This window comes from Aquarana catesbeiana, linkage group LG05 (genome assembly GCF_042186555.1).
Source record: "Aquarana catesbeiana isolate 2022-GZ linkage group LG05, ASM4218655v1, whole genome shotgun sequence".
Taxonomy (NCBI): domain Eukaryota; kingdom Metazoa; phylum Chordata; class Amphibia; order Anura; family Ranidae; genus Aquarana; species Aquarana catesbeiana.
The window spans coordinates 19,273,197-19,292,719 of record NC_133328.1 but is presented as its reverse complement, the minus strand read 5'-3'; positions in this window follow the sequence as shown (position 1 = coordinate 19,292,719).

Genomic DNA, 19,523 nt, shown 5'->3' with positions numbered 1-19,523 from the left:
TTTCATATGCGGGCGCTACTCACGTATGCGTTCGCTTCTGCATGCAAGCTCGGCGGGGCGCGTTTAAATTTTTTTTTCTTATTTATTTGACCTTTTATTTTTTATTTTTACAGTGTTCTTTTAAAAAAAAAATTCTGTCACTTTTATTCCTATTACAAGAAATGTAAGCATCCCTTGTAATAGAAAAAAAGGAAGACAGGGCCTCTTAAATATGAGATCTGGGGGTCAAAAAGACGTCAAATCTCAGATTTACACTAAAATGCAATAAAAATTTTTTTTTAAAAATTAAAAAAAAAAATAAAAAAAAAATGGCCCTTTAAGAGCTTTGGGCGGAAGTGACGTTTTGACGTCACTTCCGCCCTGCAATGATATGGAGACGGGTGGGGTCATCTTCCCCTTACTCATCTCCATACCCAGCCAGCAGAAGGATCCGATCGCCTCTGCCGCTGCCGACGGCTCCGGTAAGCGGTGGAGGGCACCGGAGCAAGGCGGGAGGGGGGGTGGCCCTGTCCCATCGCCGATAAAAGTGATTTTGCGGCGAATCCGTCGCAGAGACCACTCATATCAGAAACCGGTCCACCGGCCAAAGAAGAGGATACCGGGGTTATGGCAGCTAGCTGCTGCCACAACAACGATATTCCTCTTCAAATTTAGGACGTATATCGGCGTGCGGCGGTCCGTAAGTGGATAGGCAAATGGCGCAAGAAGAATTGGAGCCGGCTACGGAGTTTTTTTTTATATGTATTGGAGCTGACCTGTACTCAACTGTTATAGCCCAACTGAAGTCACAGGAGTAGATATACATTTGGACAAAAGTCGTACTAACATCCTCCAGCACCGGTTCAGCATTCTCTCTGCAGAGGTCCCCCCACCAGCTAGAGTCACATCTAGAGCCCAACAATCAGCAGGGAACATGAGCTTTGTTAATTGTCAAGCTCTAGCTGAGACTCAGTGTGGGGGGTTCTGAGATGTCTGGAGAGAGGCCTCTGCCTCCGTGCAGAGAACAGTGGTTCTTCTCCGCACCATAGTGCAGAACACATGACTTTCTAATCTCAAAGAGGCTGTTTTATAAAAAAAAAAAAAAAAACCACGGCCAGCTTACAGTTTTTCCCTGCACACCAAACTTATAAACATTTCAGCTAGGCCTTAAATCATGTTTTGCGGTGACTTTCACCATTTTTTTACATGTACAATATTGCTTGATCTGCAATATTTTTGTTACTGCAGTAAAGGTAGAGATTTATGGATTATACCCATTATAGGCAGAATACATTTGTAACTACGATCACCCTGCCTCCTTGTTTGGTGGCGTTATAGTACTCACGGGTTCCTGGCTGGGTCTTCCAAGATTTCCAAGGTTCCAAGGACCTCCACTACCTCTAGGACTTCAAGAATTTCCAGAGCGCACATCAGCATGCTCTAATGATGCTGGGTATGTTTTTTTTTAACCGGAAGGGTATTTAAGCACCTGCCTTTGAAGTGACATGTGCTGTGTTGTTATACCAGCTATCTGAGAGGGCTTAATGCTACAATACTTACCTTCCAATTAACTGTGTGTTGCCAACCCAGATCGACTTAACTAGTCTCTAGCCTGCTGTCTGCCAACTTGCCAAGACACCTGCGAGGACCTAACTACTCACTTGCTTGCCACCGGCCAAGACCCCTGCCTGGACCTGACTACTTTTTTGCTTGCTGCCTGCCATGACCCCTGCTTGGTCCTCAGTATTCTCATGCTTGCTGCCTGCCAAGACCACTTCCTGGTCCTGACTACTTTCTTGTTTGACAGCTGCAAAGACCCCTGCCTGGACCCTACTACTATTTTGCTTGCTGCTTGTCAAGACCCCTGCCTGGACCCAAGTACTCTCATGCTTTCTGCTTGCCAAGACCCTTGCCTAGACCTGAGTGCTCTCATGCTTGCTGCCTGCCAAGACCCATGCATGAGCCTGAGTACTCTCTTGTTTTCCACCTGCCAAGACCCCTGCTTGGACCTGACTACTGTTATGTTTGATGCCAACAAAGACCCCTGCCTAGATCTGACTATTCTCATGCTTGTCACCTGCCAAGACTCCAGGACTGGACCTTGCTACTCTCACTCTTGCTGCCTATCAAGACTCTTGCCTAGACCTGACTACTTTCTTGTTTGCCATCTGCCAAGACCACTGCCTGAACCTTACTACTAATTTGCTTGCTCCCTGCCAAGACCCCTGACTGTACCTCAGTTGCTGCCTGCCAAGACACCTGCCTTGACCTGACTACTCTCATGCTTGCTGCCTGTCAAGACCCCTTCCTGGTCCTGACTACTTTCTTGCTTGACACCTTCTAAGACCTCTGCCTGGAACTTACTACTCTTTTGTTTGCTGTGTGCCAAGACCCCTGCCTGGACCTGACTATTCTCATGCTTGCTGCCTGTCAAGACCTCTGCCTGGACCTGACTATTCTTTTGGTTGCTACCTGCCAAGACTTTTACCTGGACCTAACTACTCTCATAATTGCTGCCTACCAAGACCCCTTCTTGGTCCTGACTACTTTCTTGCTTGACACCTGCCAAGAACCCTGACTGGACCTTACTATTCTTTTGCTTGCTTCCTGTCAAGACCCCCTGCCTGGACCTAAGTACTCTGCTTTCTGCTTGCCAAGACTCCTGTACAGACCTGGGGACTCTTATGCATGCTGCCTGCCAAGACCTATGCCTGAACCTGAGTACTGTCTTGTATTCCACCTACCAAGACCCCTGCTTGGACCTGACTATTATCATGTTTGATGCCTACAAAGACCCTTGCCTAGATCTGACTATTCTCATGCTTGCCACCTGCCGAGACTCAAAGCCTGGACCTGGTTACTCTCATGCTTGCTGCCTATCAAGACCCCTGCCTGGACCTGACTATTCCCATGCTTACCACCTGCCAAGACCTTGTCCTGGTCCTGAATTCCCTCTTGCTTGCTGTCTGCCAAGATCTTTGTCTGGATCTGAATACTCTCCTGCCCTGATGCCTTGTGAACAGTCTTCGTGTTGTAGCCTTCCTGTTTCAGCTTTCCCCTGATGGGTCCATCCTGAGGGCTACAACCTAGTGCCAGTTTGCAGCAAAGAAAACTGATGACCACTTGGGTCTTTAGTCCATCCTCCCTTGTGGGGTGTTATCTATCACTTAGACACCTCGGGTGAGGCCATGCCACCTACCAAGGGGCACCCATAATAAGTAGTTTTGGGTCAGTTTTGTAAAAATTATTTCAAGGTTTAAGATTGTAAAGCCTACCTCTGCAGTAATTCCTTGTTGCCACTAGATGTGCATATTAAATAAATACAGGGCAAAGATTTACAAAAGCACTATACATTTCCTTTTAAAGCTGTTGACATACACTATGTTGTTAAAAGTATTGGGGTGCCTGCCTTTACACGTACATTATTAGTATATTATACAGGATTTATATAGTGCCAACAGTTTACGCAACGCTTTACAATATAAAAGGGAACTTTACTAGCATCCCAGTCGTACTCTGTAGGGTTCAATATTGAGTTGGCCCACCCTTTGCAGCTATAACAGCTTCAACTCTTCTGGGAAGGCCGTCCACAAGGTTTAGGAGTGTGTCTATGAGAATGTTTGACCATTCTTCCAGAAGAGCATTTGTGAGGTCAGGCACTGATGTGGACGAGAAGGCCTGGCTCGCAGTCTCCGCTCTAATTCATCCCAAACAAGTTCAATCAGGTTGAGGTCAGGACTCTGTGCAGGCCAGTCAAGTTCCTCCACCCCAAACTCGCTCATCCATGTCTTTATGGACCTTGCTTTGTGCAATTGTCCAAATCATTTCGTGGAAGGGGGATTATGGTGTTGGGTTGTTTTTCAGGGGTTTGGCTTGGCCCTTAGTTCCAGTGTAGGACACTCTTACGGTGTCAGCATACCAAGACATTTTGGACAATTTCATGCTCCCAACTTTGTGGGAACAGTTTGGGGATAACCCCTTCCTGTTCCAACATGACTGCACACCAGTGCACAAAGCAAGGTCCATAAAGACATGGATAAGCGAGTTTGGGGTGGAGGAACTTGACTGACCTGCACAGAGTCCTGACCTCAACCTGACAGAGCACCTTTGGGATGAATTAGAGCAGAGACTGCGAGCCAGGCCTTCTCATCCAACATCAGTGCCTGACCTCACAAATGTTCTTCTGGAGGAATGGTCAAACACTCCCATAGACACACTCCTAAACGTTGTGGACGGCCTTCCCAGAAGAGTTGAAGCTGTTATAGCTGCAAACCTGGCTGCCATTAGAGTTCATGTGCCTGTAAAGGCAGGCATTCCATTACTTTTGGATATCATCCTCTTAGGAAGTGCATTGTTTTAACTGGGCCAGACAACTGATAGACTCCTAATATGAGAAGGGAAAATAAAGCACAACCACTGTTTAGCTGGCTGTTCCCATGCATATACAGTGCCTTGAAAAAGTATTCATACCCCTTGAAATTTTCCACATTTTGTTATGTTACAACCAAAAATGTAAATGTATTTTATTGGTATTTTATGTGATAGACCAACACAAACTGCCACATAATTGTGAAGTTGAAGGAAAATGATAAATGGTTTTCAAAATCTTTTACAAATAAATATGTGAAAAGTGTGGGGTACATTTGTATGGCGCCCCCCTGAGTCAATACTTTGTAGAACCCCCTTTCACTGCAATTACAGCTGCAAGTCTTTTTGGGGATGTCTCTACCAGCTTTGCACATCTAGGGAGTAAAACAGCAATTTTCAAGACTGTGACTGGGCCATTCTAACACATGAATATGCTTTGATCTAAACCATTCCATTTTTAGCTCTGGCTGTATGTTTCGGGTCGTTGTCCTGCTGGAAGGTGAACCTCCGCCCCAGTCTCAAGTCTTTTGCAGACTCTAAAAGGTTTTCTTCTAAGATTGTCCTGTATTTGGCTCCATCCATCTTCAACTCTGACCAGCTTCTCTGTTCCTGCTGAAGAAAAGCATCCCCACAACATGATGCTGCCACCACCATGTTTCACAGTGGGGATGATGTGTTCAGGGTGATGTGCAGTGTTAGTTTTCTGCCACACATAGCGTTTTGCTTTTAGGCCAAAAAGTTACATTTTGGTCTCATCTGACCAGAGCACCTTCTTCCACATGTTTGCTGTGTCCTCCACATGGCTTCTCACAAACTGCAAACAGGACTTCTTATGACTTTCTTTCAACAATGTCTTTCTTCTTGTCACTCTTCTATAAAGGGCAGATTTGTGGAGAACACGACTAATAGTTGTCCTGTGGACAGATTCTCCCACCTGAGCTGTGGATCTCTGCAGCTCCTTCAGAGTTACCATGGACCTCTTTGCTCTTCTCTGATGAATGCTCTCCTTGCCCGGCCGGTCAGTTTAGGTGGACGGCCATGTCTTGGTAGGTTTGTAGTTGTGCCATACTCTTTGCATTTTCGGATGATGGATTGAACAGAGCTCCGTGAGATATTCAAAGCTTGGGAGATTTTTTTTTTTTTATAACCTAACCCTTCTTTATACTTCTTCACAACTTTATCCCTGATCTGTCTGGTGTGTTCCTTGGCCTTCATGATTGTGTTTGTTCACTAAGGTTCTCTAACAAACCTCTGAGGGCTTCACAGAACAGCTGTATTTATACTGAGATTAAATATCACACAGGTGGACTCTATTTACTAATTAGGTGACTTCCGAAGGCAATTGGTTCCACTAGATTTTAGTTAGGGGTAAAGGGGGATGAATACAAATGCACGCCACACTTTTCACATATTTATTTCTTCAAAATTTGGAAAACCATTTACCGTTTTTCTTCCACTTCACAATTATGTGCCACTTTGTGTTGGTCTGTCACGTAAAAACCCAATAAAATACATTTACATTTCTGTTTGAAACATGATGACATGTGGGAAATTTTACGGGGTATAAATACTTTTTTAAGGCAATGTATCTAATTGTAACCTATAAGCAAAAATAAGGTTTTTGGTACAGTAACAAAATGTGATAAGATTATTGACATGAAGATGATATCTGCTACATGTAGATCTACTGTAACTAAACCCGCCCTTTAGAATGTAGTATATAAAGAGCTGAAACCTCAGCGCCAATGTGCAGCGCATCTGGGCAAATAGATCATTATAACATAATGATGTCTATTTAAATCAGCCAAGAAGGCACTATTAACCACTTAGCGCATCTAATAACATTGACTTGGCTGCTCTTTACCCACCCCCTCCTTTCCTCTGTCCCCCGAAAGCCCACTCTTTTGTCAGATTATAATCCCTCAATAGACCACAAATTACTCTGAGATATTTTGGCATGAAAAGGACTAATAATCACCGTGGTTAAATTTTTCACATTGTATAAAACCATCTTAGCTGTAAAATGTAATTTTCAAAATCCGGGTTATTTATAGGCAGATTTGGGTAATTGCAAAAAAATCATATTTCATTATAAGCAGTCTGTACAAACTGTTCCAGACCGTGAACTCTTAGGACTTAAATATACTTAATACATAATAAAAGGCAAAAGAGAATAAGGAACAAATTATAAGCAGGAAAGAGAGGGATCCTTGTGGACCTCCTAAGTGGAATGAAAGTTTCTTTATATTCTTTAAAAAAGAGCAAAAAAAAAATACAAACATATAAATAAATGTTTAGCAGCACTCACTATTGCCTGAACACGAGACAACAATATATACAAAAGACACCCAAATGTGTTGTGCTCTACCTTTAAAATTGCAATACATAACATGCATAAATTAAAACACATAAAATTGCAATACATAAGAAAGATACTTACATATTTTAAAAAGAGACAATCCTAAAAATACAAACTATGCTCCACCGGGTGAGTTTGATGACATCAGCATTAGGCTCACCCAATGCGTTTCGTCATAGAAGACTATTACCTGAACACAAGATAACTATATACTTATAAACACCCAAATGTGTTGCACTGTACCTTTAAAATTCCAGTCCATGGAAACTGTTATATATAAAGTGAGTAAAAAATCATGTGATCGACACAATATACAAAAAAACAAAGGTCCCTAAATCAACCAAAACGTGACCACGAAAGTGCGGACTTTTCCTGTGCTTGTTCATTTCTGTCACCTGTTTACTAGATGGAGAGATCCCACACTATAAAAGGTTTAATTGCACTTTAAAAGTAGCCAGAGCAACTCTAAGGTCCACAAAGGACACTCCTCCATAATGGCTTCAATCAAAGCATTCCCACCAGTGCCGGGACAAGGTCATCCAGTGCCCAGGGCAAAGATGCCAAACTGCGCCCCCCCTCTTTCCCTTAGGGTTAGGGTCAGGGTGCCCCCATCCCTGCAACAAACCATTGCGCCCAGGGCTGCCGACCCTCCTGCCCACCCCTTGTCCCGGCCCTGATTCCCACCATATAAAGCATGAAAGACAAGTACAGGGACTCCATAGCATAAAACCTTAAAAAAAAACAAAAAAAAAACCACTGTTTATTATATGTAAGTAAGGTACTCAATATTTGTAAAAAGAGACAAGCCTGGAAATACAAACTACGCTCGACAGACTAATGCCCCGTACACACGGTCGGACATTGATCGGACATTCCGACAACAAAATCCATGGATTTTTTCCGATGGATGTTGGCTCAAACTTGTCTTGCATACACACGGTCACACAAAGTTGTTGCAAAATCTGATCGTTCTGAACGCGGTGACGTAAAACACGTACTGCGGGACTATAAACGGGGCAGTAGCCAATAGCTTTCATCTCTTTATTTATTCTGAGCATGCGTGGCACTTTGTGCGTTGGATTTATGTACACACGATCGGAAATTCCGACAACGGATTTTGTTGTCGGAAAAATTTATATTGCTGATATGGTACACAGATGATACGCCCCTTTCTGTGTGCCAAACACTGCGCTTATGGGATGAGCCCCTCCCTCTGAGCAGCTGCTTGAATTTAAGAACTCATGTGATATAAAATAAATGATACACTATACAATCGCCCTCACCAATAGTGTGATCAAATAGCAGCGCTGAAAACCTAAAAAATTACTTAATACAAGAAAATTATATATACAGTGATTGCTCAATGTGATACCTAAAAGTAATAATATTATGTGTCCATAATAAAAAACCAAACAGTGTTTCTAATAAACACCCATCATGCAGTCCATTTGTGTATAAAAACAGAAAAATCAATATAAAAGTCCAAAAATAAGTGGTGACATAGTGAAATAATGGTGACAATATCAAAATTTTAATCTTCAATGATGATATCTTCCACCACACCGCTGTGAATGTGATTCCACTCCCCTTCAGCGAGCAAACTCACCAGCTTTTTTGTGCCTTACACTCTCGTGTTCGGCTTGTAGGCTTTTCCCACACAGTGGGGGTAAAGTGATAACCTCCAATCAGTTTCCGTATGGTTAACCGCAGTATATAAGCAAATGCTCTCTCCACATGAAAGAAAGGAAAAGCGAACCAATAGTGCAGTAACGCAACACACTTTAATAAAAGTAACACTCTCCTTCACCATAAAACTCACATTTTCCAATTTTCAATAACGCAAAACAGCACAGCAAAACATGGTCATCACCAACAGCACTTCAAACGGTAACCTGGACGTATGGTGGTCACGGCGGACCCAGGTGATTGGTGAACGTAAACACTCTCACCCGTCCCTCGGAGCCTCCCGTAGCCACTTCCCCGCTCACTCGTATGGCGCCGCCTGTCACAGCGTCCTACGTCAAGCTTCCTCAATTGCCGTATAGCCACGCCCCGACATGTTTCGTCACACCGGACTTATTCATGGGATTGGCTAGACGGACTGGCAATCTTTCTTATATACCCTCCCCCCGCATGACGCGCGATGTCAATGACACTGCGCTTGCGCGCTCCCTGTGTCCCCGTTCATACCATACGTGAACATTGCTTTTAAACATAATTAAGGGACATCGAAATTCAGAAAATTACTTAAAATTACTACAACATTATATCTAGCAACTACCCCACTCGCTGATTGGTGATCCCACACACCATCCACGAGGGGCGCGTGCCACCCATTCTAACGAATATTAGTGCGTTCTCTATGTGTAGTAGTAGCTGTAAATTGATAATGGAGACATTGCTATCTTTATAAAAATCTATATATAAAAAACATTTTCCCTTATCATATAAAATTAATAAAAATTATAATTATAAAATTAGTAAATTCTTGAATGGTTGGAAATCTAAATATTATACTTGATTATTCAAAATCCAAACTAGGTGCATAACCCTCATGGGTCTATCCTATTGTTCCCATGATTTTCATTCTCTATCTTGCAGGTCAGCTCCTACATATATATGGATCAAACAGTTTACAGACATTATCATGTTCCTATAGTTTCCCCTGCTGGTTCATCTCCCCATAGGTGGTTTCTCCGTTGCGTTGGTGTTATAGACATTCCACCTATCACCGTTTCTGGGAATGGGTATCATATAGCTCTGGACCCCCAACCGTCAACTCAAAAGTCATTGATGAAACAGTTGAGGTCCAGTTCTATATTTAAACCCCCGGGAAAAAGACATTTGAACAAGTATATCCATCGCGTTTCACGTTGGGATAAGTCCCTTATTCTATTGGAACCCCTCCACGATGGATACACTATGTCTATTCCACAAAATTGAAGTAGACTCGGGTCTTGATTATGCTTCTCCCTAAAATGAAGGGATACGCTATGGTACTTGAAACCATTTTTGATATTGGTCAGGTGTTCAGAGATGCGGATTCTCAATAGCCTTTTCGTGCGCCCTACATAATGTAGACCACATGGGCACCACATTAAATATACTACGTATGATGAATTACACGTTATGAATTCTTTAATTTCAAATGTTTCATTCGCTTGATTAGTGATACTCTTCATGTTCCTGTTTCTAATCCTTACTGTTTTGCAGCACACACATTTATTACATGGGTAGAAGCCATTGAGATTTATTTTAATGGATGGTCGGCCTGGTGGGTCGAGGATTTTTTTCACTACCCTATCCCCAAAGTTGGGGGCCCTCCTGTAGATGAATTTAGGGGTTTCAGGTAGCAATTCTCCTAGGTGGCGATCCCACCATGTCCATCAGGAGTGGTCATCACCCTGTATGGATAAAAAACATTCCGAAGGGACAATTAATGAGAGTCCGTCGAAACTGCACGGAACAAGAGAAATATTATTCCCAGGCAAATGTGCTGAAGGAGAGGTTCCTTCAGAAGTTCCTTCAGAAGGGCTACGCAGAGAAATCTGTAGATGAGGTTATAGAGCAGATAGCGAATCTACCAAGGGAAGAAATGTTGAAAAGCAAAGATAGAACTAAATCTAATGAGAAACAACAGTGGGGATTTATATCCAATTATCATAATCAATATAGAGATATTGAGAGGATTTTTAAAAAATATTGGTATATTCTCCGGAGGGATCGCCACCTAGGAGAATTGCTACCTGAAACCCCTAAATTCATCTACAGGAGGGCCCCCAACTTTGGGGATAGGGTAGTGAAAAAAATCCTCGACCCACCAGGCCGACCATCCATTAAAATAAATCTCAATGGCTTCTACCCATGTAATAAATGTGTGTGCTGCAAAACAGTAAGGATTAGAAACAGGAACATGAAGAGTATCACTAATCAAGCGAATGAAACATTTGAAATTAAAGAATTCATAACGTGTAATTCATCATACGTAGTATATTTAATGTGGTGCCCATGTGGTCTACATTATGTAGGGCGCACGAAAAGGCTATTGAGAATCCGCATCTCTGAACACCTGACCAATATCAAAAATGGTTTCAAGTACCATAGCGTATCCCTTCATTTTAGGGAGAAGCATAATCAAGACCCGAGTCTACTTCAATTTTGTGGAATAGACATAGTGTATCCATCGTGGAGGGGTTCCAATAGAATAAGGGACTTATCCCAACGTGAAACGCGATGGATATACTTGTTCAAATGTCTTTTTCCCGGGGGTTTAAATATAGAACTGGACCTCAACTGTTTCATCAATGACTTTTGAGTTGACGGTTGGGGGTCCAGAGCTATATGATACCCATTCCCAGAAACGGTGATAGGTGGAATGTCTATAACACCAACGCAACGGAGAAACCACCTATGGGGGAGATGAACCAGCAGGGGAAACTATAGGAACATGTTAATGTCTGTAAACTGTTTGATCCATATATATGTAGGAGCTGACCTGCAAGATAGAGAATGAAAATCATGGGAACAATAGGATAGACCCATGAGGGTTATGCACCTAGTTTGGATTTTGAATAATCAAGTATAATATTTAGATTTCCAACCATTCAAGAATTTACTAATTTTATAATTATAATTTTTATTAATTTTATATGATAAGGGAAAATGTTTTTTATATATAGATTTTTATAAAGATAGCAATGTCTCCATTATCAATTTACAGCTACTACTACACATAGAGAACGCACTAATATTCGTTAGAATGGGTGGCACGCGCCCCTCGTGGATGGTGTGTGGGATCACCAATCAGCGAGTGGGGTAGTTGCTAGATATAATGTTGTAGTAATTTTAAGTAATTTTCTGAATTTCGATGTCCCTTAATTATGTTTAAAAGCAATGTTCACGTATGGTATGAACGGGGACACAGGGAGCGCGCAAGCGCAGTGTCATTGACATCGCGCGTCATGCGGGGGGAGGGTATATAAGAAAGATTGCCAGTCCGTCTAGCCAATCCCATGAATAAGTCCGGTGTGACGAAACATGTCGGGGCGTGGCTATACGGCAATTGAGGAAGCTTGACGTAGGACGCTGTGACAGGCGGCGCCATACGAGTGAGCGGGGAAGTGGCTACGGGAGGCTCCGAGGGACGGGTGAGAGTGTTTACGTTCACCAATCACCTGGGTCCGCCGTGACCACCATACGTCCAGGTTACCGTTTGAAGTGCTGTTGGTGATGACCATGTTTTGCTGTGCTGTTTTGCGTTATTGAAAATTGGAAAATGTGAGTTTTATGGTGAAGGAGAGTGTTACTTTTATTAAAGTGTGTTGCGTTACTGCACTATTGGTTCGCTTTTCCTTTCTTTCATGTGGAGAGAGCATTTGCTTATATACTGCGGTTAACCATACGGAAACTGATTGGAGGTTATCACTTTACCCCCACTGTGTGGGAAAAGCCTACAAGCCGAACACGAGAGTGTAAGGCAAAAAAAAGCTGGTGAGTTTGCTCGCTGAAGGGGAGTGGAATCACATTCACAGCGGTGTGGTGGAAGATATCATCATTGAAGATTAAAATTTTGATATTGTCACCATTATTTCACTATGTCACCACTTATTTTTGGACTTTTATATTGATTTTTCAGTTTTTATACACAAATGGACTGCATGATGGGTGTTTATTAGAAACACTGTTTGGTTTTTTATTATGGACACATAATATTATTACTTTTAGGTATCACATTGAGCAATCACTGTATATATAATTTTCTCGGAAAAATTTATAGCAAGCTCTCAAACTTTGTGTGTCGGAAAATCTGATGGAAAATGTGTGATGGAGCCTACACACGGTCGGAATTTCCGACAACAAGGTCCTATCACGCATTTTCCGTCGGCAAATCCGACCGTGTGTACAGGGCATAAGTGTGATGACGTCAGCATTAGACCCTGTCCAATGCATTTCATCATAAAAGATTATTACCTGAATACAAGATAACTGTAATAACAAATGTGTTGCGCTGTGCCTTTAAAATTCCAATCCGTGGAAACTGCTATAAATAAAATGAGTAATAAATCATAACATGTAACTAACTCAATATATGAGCAAAACAAAAGTCCATAACTCTACCAAACGTGACCATGAAAGTGGAGACTTTTCAGGTGATTGTTTACTACTGTGCTCCTGTCAGAAACCATGAAATCAAGCCGAGACAGAAGTACAGTTAAATCACACTTGTTTAATAATAAAAGTAAAAAGAACAAACGTAGTCAAAACATAATCAGAGTTCAGTAACCGGAAGGGATAGTCAGCCAAGCCAGAAGTCAGGGATCAATGTAGTGGAACAGCAAGCAGGATCTGGAGCCAGAAGGGATGTCAGCAAAGCAAGTCTTGAACAGGATTGCAGGAGATAGTTTCTGTGATGTTGACCAAGGCGAAGCTAGAGATCCTCTGGACTGGACGGCTTAAGTAGGCAGGACTGACAAGCAGGATATCATCAACAGCTGAGTAACTGTGGAGAGATGGGAGCTGGCAATTAGCCGACAGCTGAGCGGCCAGCTCAGAGAAGGAAGGGCTGAGTCCAGCCCTGACAGCTCCTCCGTCACAAAACACATCAACAGATTACCAGACTCCACACTATAAGAGGTCAAATTGCACTTTAAACATAGCGAGAGCAGCTATAAGATGATCCACAAAGGACACTCCTCTATAATGGCTTCAATCAAAGCATTCCCACCATGTAAAGCATGAAAGACAAGTAAAGGCACTCCATAGTGTAAAACCATAAAAAAAAACTGTTTACTATACATAAGTAAGTATTCATTTTGTAAAAAGAGACAAACCTGGAAATACAAATTACACTCCATTGAGTGAGTGAGATGATGTCAGCATTAGGCTATTACCAACGCATTTCGTCATCGAAGACTATTATCTGAATACAAGATAACTATATAACTACAAACATCTTAATGTGTTGTGCTGTACCTTTAAAACTCCAATCCATGGAAACTGTTATGAATAAAATGAATAATAAATCATATCATGTAACTAACACAATATATTAAAAAACAAAAGTCTATAACTCAACCAAACATGACCATGAAAGTGCAGACTTTTCCTGTGCTCAATCACTTCTCTGCTCCTGTTCGAAAAAGGGTGGGCTCGGGGCGCAGAGCATTGCACTCCAAGCCCACCCAGTGAATATTCGATATTGTCACACTAAATCTTCTCCCCGTCAATCAGGAAGCAGGTCCTGAGACCCATTTCCCGATCGGCCAAAACGACAAGCGATCCTATTGGACCACGACGAGGAGAGAGGAGGAGACATGGAGGCTGCCAGGGGAGACGCATGGGACGAAACCACCACCCGGAGGGAAGTGCTGCCTGTGGGTAAGTGTGGGGCTCATCAACCGACCGATGGTTGTGGTGGTTGTGTCCGACCCACGGGGGTGGGGGGGTGCAGGAAACGTGACTGACCGGGGGCGCTGTGGGTGCATTGTTTGCCTCCCCCCACAAACTATACCACCAGCTGCCACTGGTTCTCCCCTCCGCTGTGAGCAGAGAGCGTGACTGTCAGTCACCGCTCTCTACTCTGGCCCTCCAGTACTCACTGGAGCGCTGGGCTGGGGAGGGGAGGGAGCAGCTGGCTCAGTCTCCCAGTTACGCAGCTGAGAGGCTGAGCCAGCTGCCGGTCCAGGCATCTGGCTGGTGAGGAACTTTTCCAAATCTAGACTGGCTCTGTGACATCAGCAGACAGCCAGATGCCTGGACCGGCAGCTGGCTCAGCCTCTCAGCTGCATAGCTGGGAGACTGAGCCATCAGCTACCTCCCCTCCCCAGCCCAGCGCTCCAGTGAGCACTGGAGGGTGCAAAACAGAAAACTGGTGACTGACAATCACTTCTCTGAGCAAAGGGGAGAACTGAGCGATCAGCGGTGTTTTATTGCTCAGTTCTCAGTGCCAAGGCAGAAGGGGACAGATGCAGCATCTGATCCATTGGATTAATGCTGCATCCACCTAGGTAAGTATAAGGTGTTTTTTTTTTTTGTTTATGTTTTATTTACTTTTTATTTAATAGGAGTGCAGAACGAACTGCACTCCTGTGATCCACAGGAGAAGTAGGGCTAAAAAAGCAAAAAAAAAAAAAAAAAACTTGTTAGGTAATATGATGGTTTTCCTTTAACGGCTTCCCGACCGTCTCCAGCATATATACAGCGGCAGAATGGCTCTGCTGCGCAAATCGCCGTATATATACTGCGGCTCCTTTAAGAGCCATAGCAGGCGCATGCACGCGTCTGCTGCATGTGCCCACTGCACGGCAGGGGACCCGATGCGCGTGGCCGGTGGGCGCAATCCCCGACGACCACCTGCGTTTGCGGGCACGAGAGCAGGAACGGGGAGTTATGTGTGTAAACACACAACTCCCTGTCCTGTCAGGGGAGGAGAAACAGATTGTGGGTTCCTACTAAGCAGTAACAAATAAATGTCTCCTCCCCCAGTCGGTCCGATCCCCTCACAGTTAGAAGACACATTTAACCCCTTGATCGCCCCCTAGTGTTAACCCCTTCCCTGTCAGCAACATTTATACATTAATCAGTGGCTCAGTGGTAATCAGTGGCTCTGATCGCTGTATAGATGTCAATGGTCCCAAAAAAAGTGTCCGATCTGTCCACCGCAATGTCGCAGTCCCGATAAAAATCTCTGCTCGCCGCCATTACTAGTAAAAATAAATAAATAATAATAAAAATGCCATAAACCTTTTTTCCAAAAATATGTTGAAGAATACATACTGGCCTAAACTGATGAAGAATTTTTTTTTTTTTTAAATTTGGGATATTTATTATATCAAAAAGTTAAAAATATTGTGTTTTTTTTCAAAATTGTCTCTCTTATTTATAGCGCAAAAAAAAAAACCAAAACACAGAGGTGATCAAATGCCCCCAAAAGAAAGCTCTATTTGTGGGAAAAAAAGGACGTCAATTTTGTTTGGGTACAACGTCGCACGACCGCGCAATTGTCAGTTAAAGCGGCGCAGTGCCGTATCGCAAAAAATGGCCTGGTCAGGAAGGGGGCAAATTCTTCCAGGGCTGAAGTGGTTAAGCAGCTTTTTGGAATCCTATTAATAAATTGGTGTAATTAAATAGAAAACTCTTTGATAAAAGAATGTTTGCAGAGGCACAATGTGTGCTGGATTCACGGAGAGGAATGAGCGCATTCACAGATTAAATAGAAAGAAAGTGCGCTCCATCTCAACGGAAAATGTCATTTTCACCTGTATTATCTAGCGCTTTTTGTGTGAAATCTTTGCCGAGCGTTTCATAAAATAATGAATAAAAGGCGATGACAAAGGGATGTTGGAAATGGTATGACAGGTGTGTAATTAAATCACTGCCAGGGAGACAAACACAATTAAGACAAGTTTTTAAACAAAAGTGACTGCTAATGCTTACCTGATGTTTCTACAATGAGATCATCTGACATTGAAGTGAACAGCAGATTATCGTTCTGGAAGAGGCAGGACCGATGGGCCTCTAGGTGGGGAAGAACTACAAGTAACAGCATTAGCAATGGCTAGTTTGTATACTGTTACTCTGCATAGAGAATGACTATGTAACCAATAGGAAAGAAGTAAATGTTACTGTTCAAAATACATAATTCTTTCAATGCTACCATCCAATTAATACCTGGATCGGGCTACTTACTGTAAAGGAGGGGCCCTTGGGTAAGGAATAGGTTAACCTAGTGTTTCCCTTCTGGGGTCCCCAGAAGAGAAGAGAAGAGAAGAGAAGAGAAGAGAAGAGAAGAGAGAAAAAGATAGATAGATAGATAATGATACATTGGTGGAGCTATAGGAAGTAAGTATAGGAAGGAAGGAAGGAAGGAAGGAAGGAAGGAAGGAAGGAAGGAAGGAAGGAAGAAAGAAAGAAAATAGATAATGATACAAGCAGAACAGAATATTTAATGAGAAAGAAAGAAAGAAAGAAAGAAAGAAAGAAAGAAAGAAAGAAAGAAAGAAAGAAAGAAAGAAAGAAAGAAAGAAAGAAAGAAAGAAAGAAAGAAAGAAAGAAAGAAGAGAGAGAGAAAGAAAGAAAGAAAGAAAGAAAGAAAGAAAGAAAGAAAGAAAGAAAGAAAGAAAGAAAGAAAGAAAGAAAGAAAGAAAGAAAGAAAGAAAGAAAGAAAGAAAGAAAGAAAGAAAGAAAGAAAGAAAGAAAGAAAGAAAGAAAGAAAGAAAGAAAGATAACATAAGATAAGATAAGATAAGATAAGATAAATAGATAGATAGATAGATAGATAGATAGATAGATAGATAGATAGATAGATAGATAGATAGATAGATAGATAGATAGATAGATAGATAGATAGATAGATAGATAGATAGAGATAGATAGATAGATATGATAGACTATGATACATTGGTGGAGATATAGGTAGTAGAAATGCAGAGTTCTGATGATTGCATAACGTACTTGGTCAGATAATTGTCTAATTGATAAACAGAATATTTAATGAGAAAGAAAGAAAGAAAGAAAGAAAGAAAGAAAGAAAGAAAGAAAGAAAGAAAGAAAGAAAGAAAGAAAGAAAGAAAGAAAGAAAAAGAAAGAGAAAAAGAAAGAAAGAAAGAAAATAGATAACGATACAAACAGAACATAATATTTAATGTGAAAGAAAGAAAAGAAGAAGAAGAAGAAAGACAAAGAAAGAGAAAAAGAAAGATAACATAGATAGCAAGAAACAAAGAAAGAAAGATACGATAGATAGATAGATAGATAGATAGATAGATAGATAGATAGATAGATAGATAGATAGATAGATAGATAGATAGATAGATAGATAGATAGATAGATAGATAGATAGATAGATAGATAGACAGGCTATGATACATTGGTGAAGATATAGGTAGTAGAAATGCTGAGTTCCGGTGATTGCAGAACGTATTTGGTCAGATAATTGTGTAATTGATGAAGAGAATATGTAATGTGAGTTGCGGGACGAGCGGAATGACTCCGGTGGAGAATTTGGCGGGGAACACCCGGGGGGAATGTCGGAACGCTCGCGTCTCGGGAAGAGATTTTAATAAGGAACCAATTAGATTTCCCAAAAGCATTATTACATCAGGAGGGATCTGAGTGATATTGCTCTGCCTGTAAATGTTATCAGTTCCTAAAAACAAATTACAAATGAAAACGGATTAAACTATTTGGTGTAATTAAATAGAACATGACTGCCGAGGAGGACAGAGCTGTAGAAGTGTCTTCCGTCTGCTAAAATACTTCTGCTGGTCTTGTATTTTCGGATGACAACTATACTGACTAAACGAAAATCGTACGAGGAAAAGTTTTTTGTATGTCCGATCGAATAATATCAGATGAGCGGTCGTGATTGGCTGTCGAAAGTAGTGTACACACGATCCGAATATCGTACGATCCTTCCTCGGACGACCGTTTTCGTACGATACTCGGAACCGTGTGTACGGGCCATTAGGGGGAGAGAGGGGCAGAGGGATTGGGTTCCAAACGAGGGACAGTTGGGAGGGATGTGACAATGCTGCTTGTCACATAACTCCCAACGAAACGAAAATTTCAGACTATATTCAAATAGTTTCCTAATCGGATTTGGATAGTTTTCGAATCAAATTTGAATTTCAGAAAATAATAAAATAGAATAGAAAATAAAGAAATACAATAGAAAAGAATATAATAGAATAGAAAATAATAGAATAGAAAATAAAAAAAAATATTATATCATAGAGTAAAATGGAACAGAATACAAAATAAAAGAATGAAAAAAAAATAGAAAATAAAGAGATAGAATAAAAAATAAAGGAATATAATAGAAAATAAAGTAAAACAGAACAAAATAGAATAGAAAATAAAAGAACAGAATAAAATAGAATAGAAAATAAAAGAATAAAATTGAATAAAAAAAGAATAGAATAGAATAGAAGAAACTAGAAAGACTATAACCATCTTCTAAAATTCGGATTTCAAATAGAATAAATTTGAATTCAAATAGAAAAAAAATAGATTAAAAAATAGATTAGAATAGAAAATAAAAGAATAGAATAGAATAGAAGAAAACAATAGAATTGAAAAAAATAGAAAGAATATAACCATCTTCCAGAATTCGAATTTCAAATAGACTAAATTCAAATAGAATAGAAAAGATTAGACCAGAATAGAAAAAAAAACAGTAAAATTTAATAAAATTGAATAGAATAGAAAGAATATAACCATCTTCTAAATTTCGAATAGATTAAATTCAATTTTGAATGGATTTGAATGGAATTAGAATTGATTCAAGTTTTCTGAATTTGGTCAAATTGAGTTTGAAAAAAACTAAACAAATTCTGAAAACAAATTAAATCGATTAAACAAATTTAGCTAAATGAATTTATGAAAATAATTAATCGAAATGAAACACATTTTTTCGTTCTGCACATGTCTACTGCTTGGTTGTCACCCTAGGACAGGAAGTGAGTTATTGGCAGGATTACCAGGTTAAAACAAATAAGTGAAAAAAGAATTCAAATGCAGCCACCACATCTGAGGACCAGTAAGCTGCAGTACTTTGTAATTTTGTCCTTTGGTTTAGATACTCTTTAACAATAAATGGTTCAAATAACACTTAGAATTGTGTCCTTTAACACCATCATACATCTCTCAATACTTTCACATAGATAGCACTCTGGAGAAGGTTTTCGTCCAGGATATCCCTGTACTTGGCCGCATTCATCTTTCCCTCGATTGCAACAAGTCGTCCTGTCCCTGCAGCTGAAAAACACCCCCACAGCATGATGCTGCCACCACCATGCTTCACTGTTGGGACTGTATT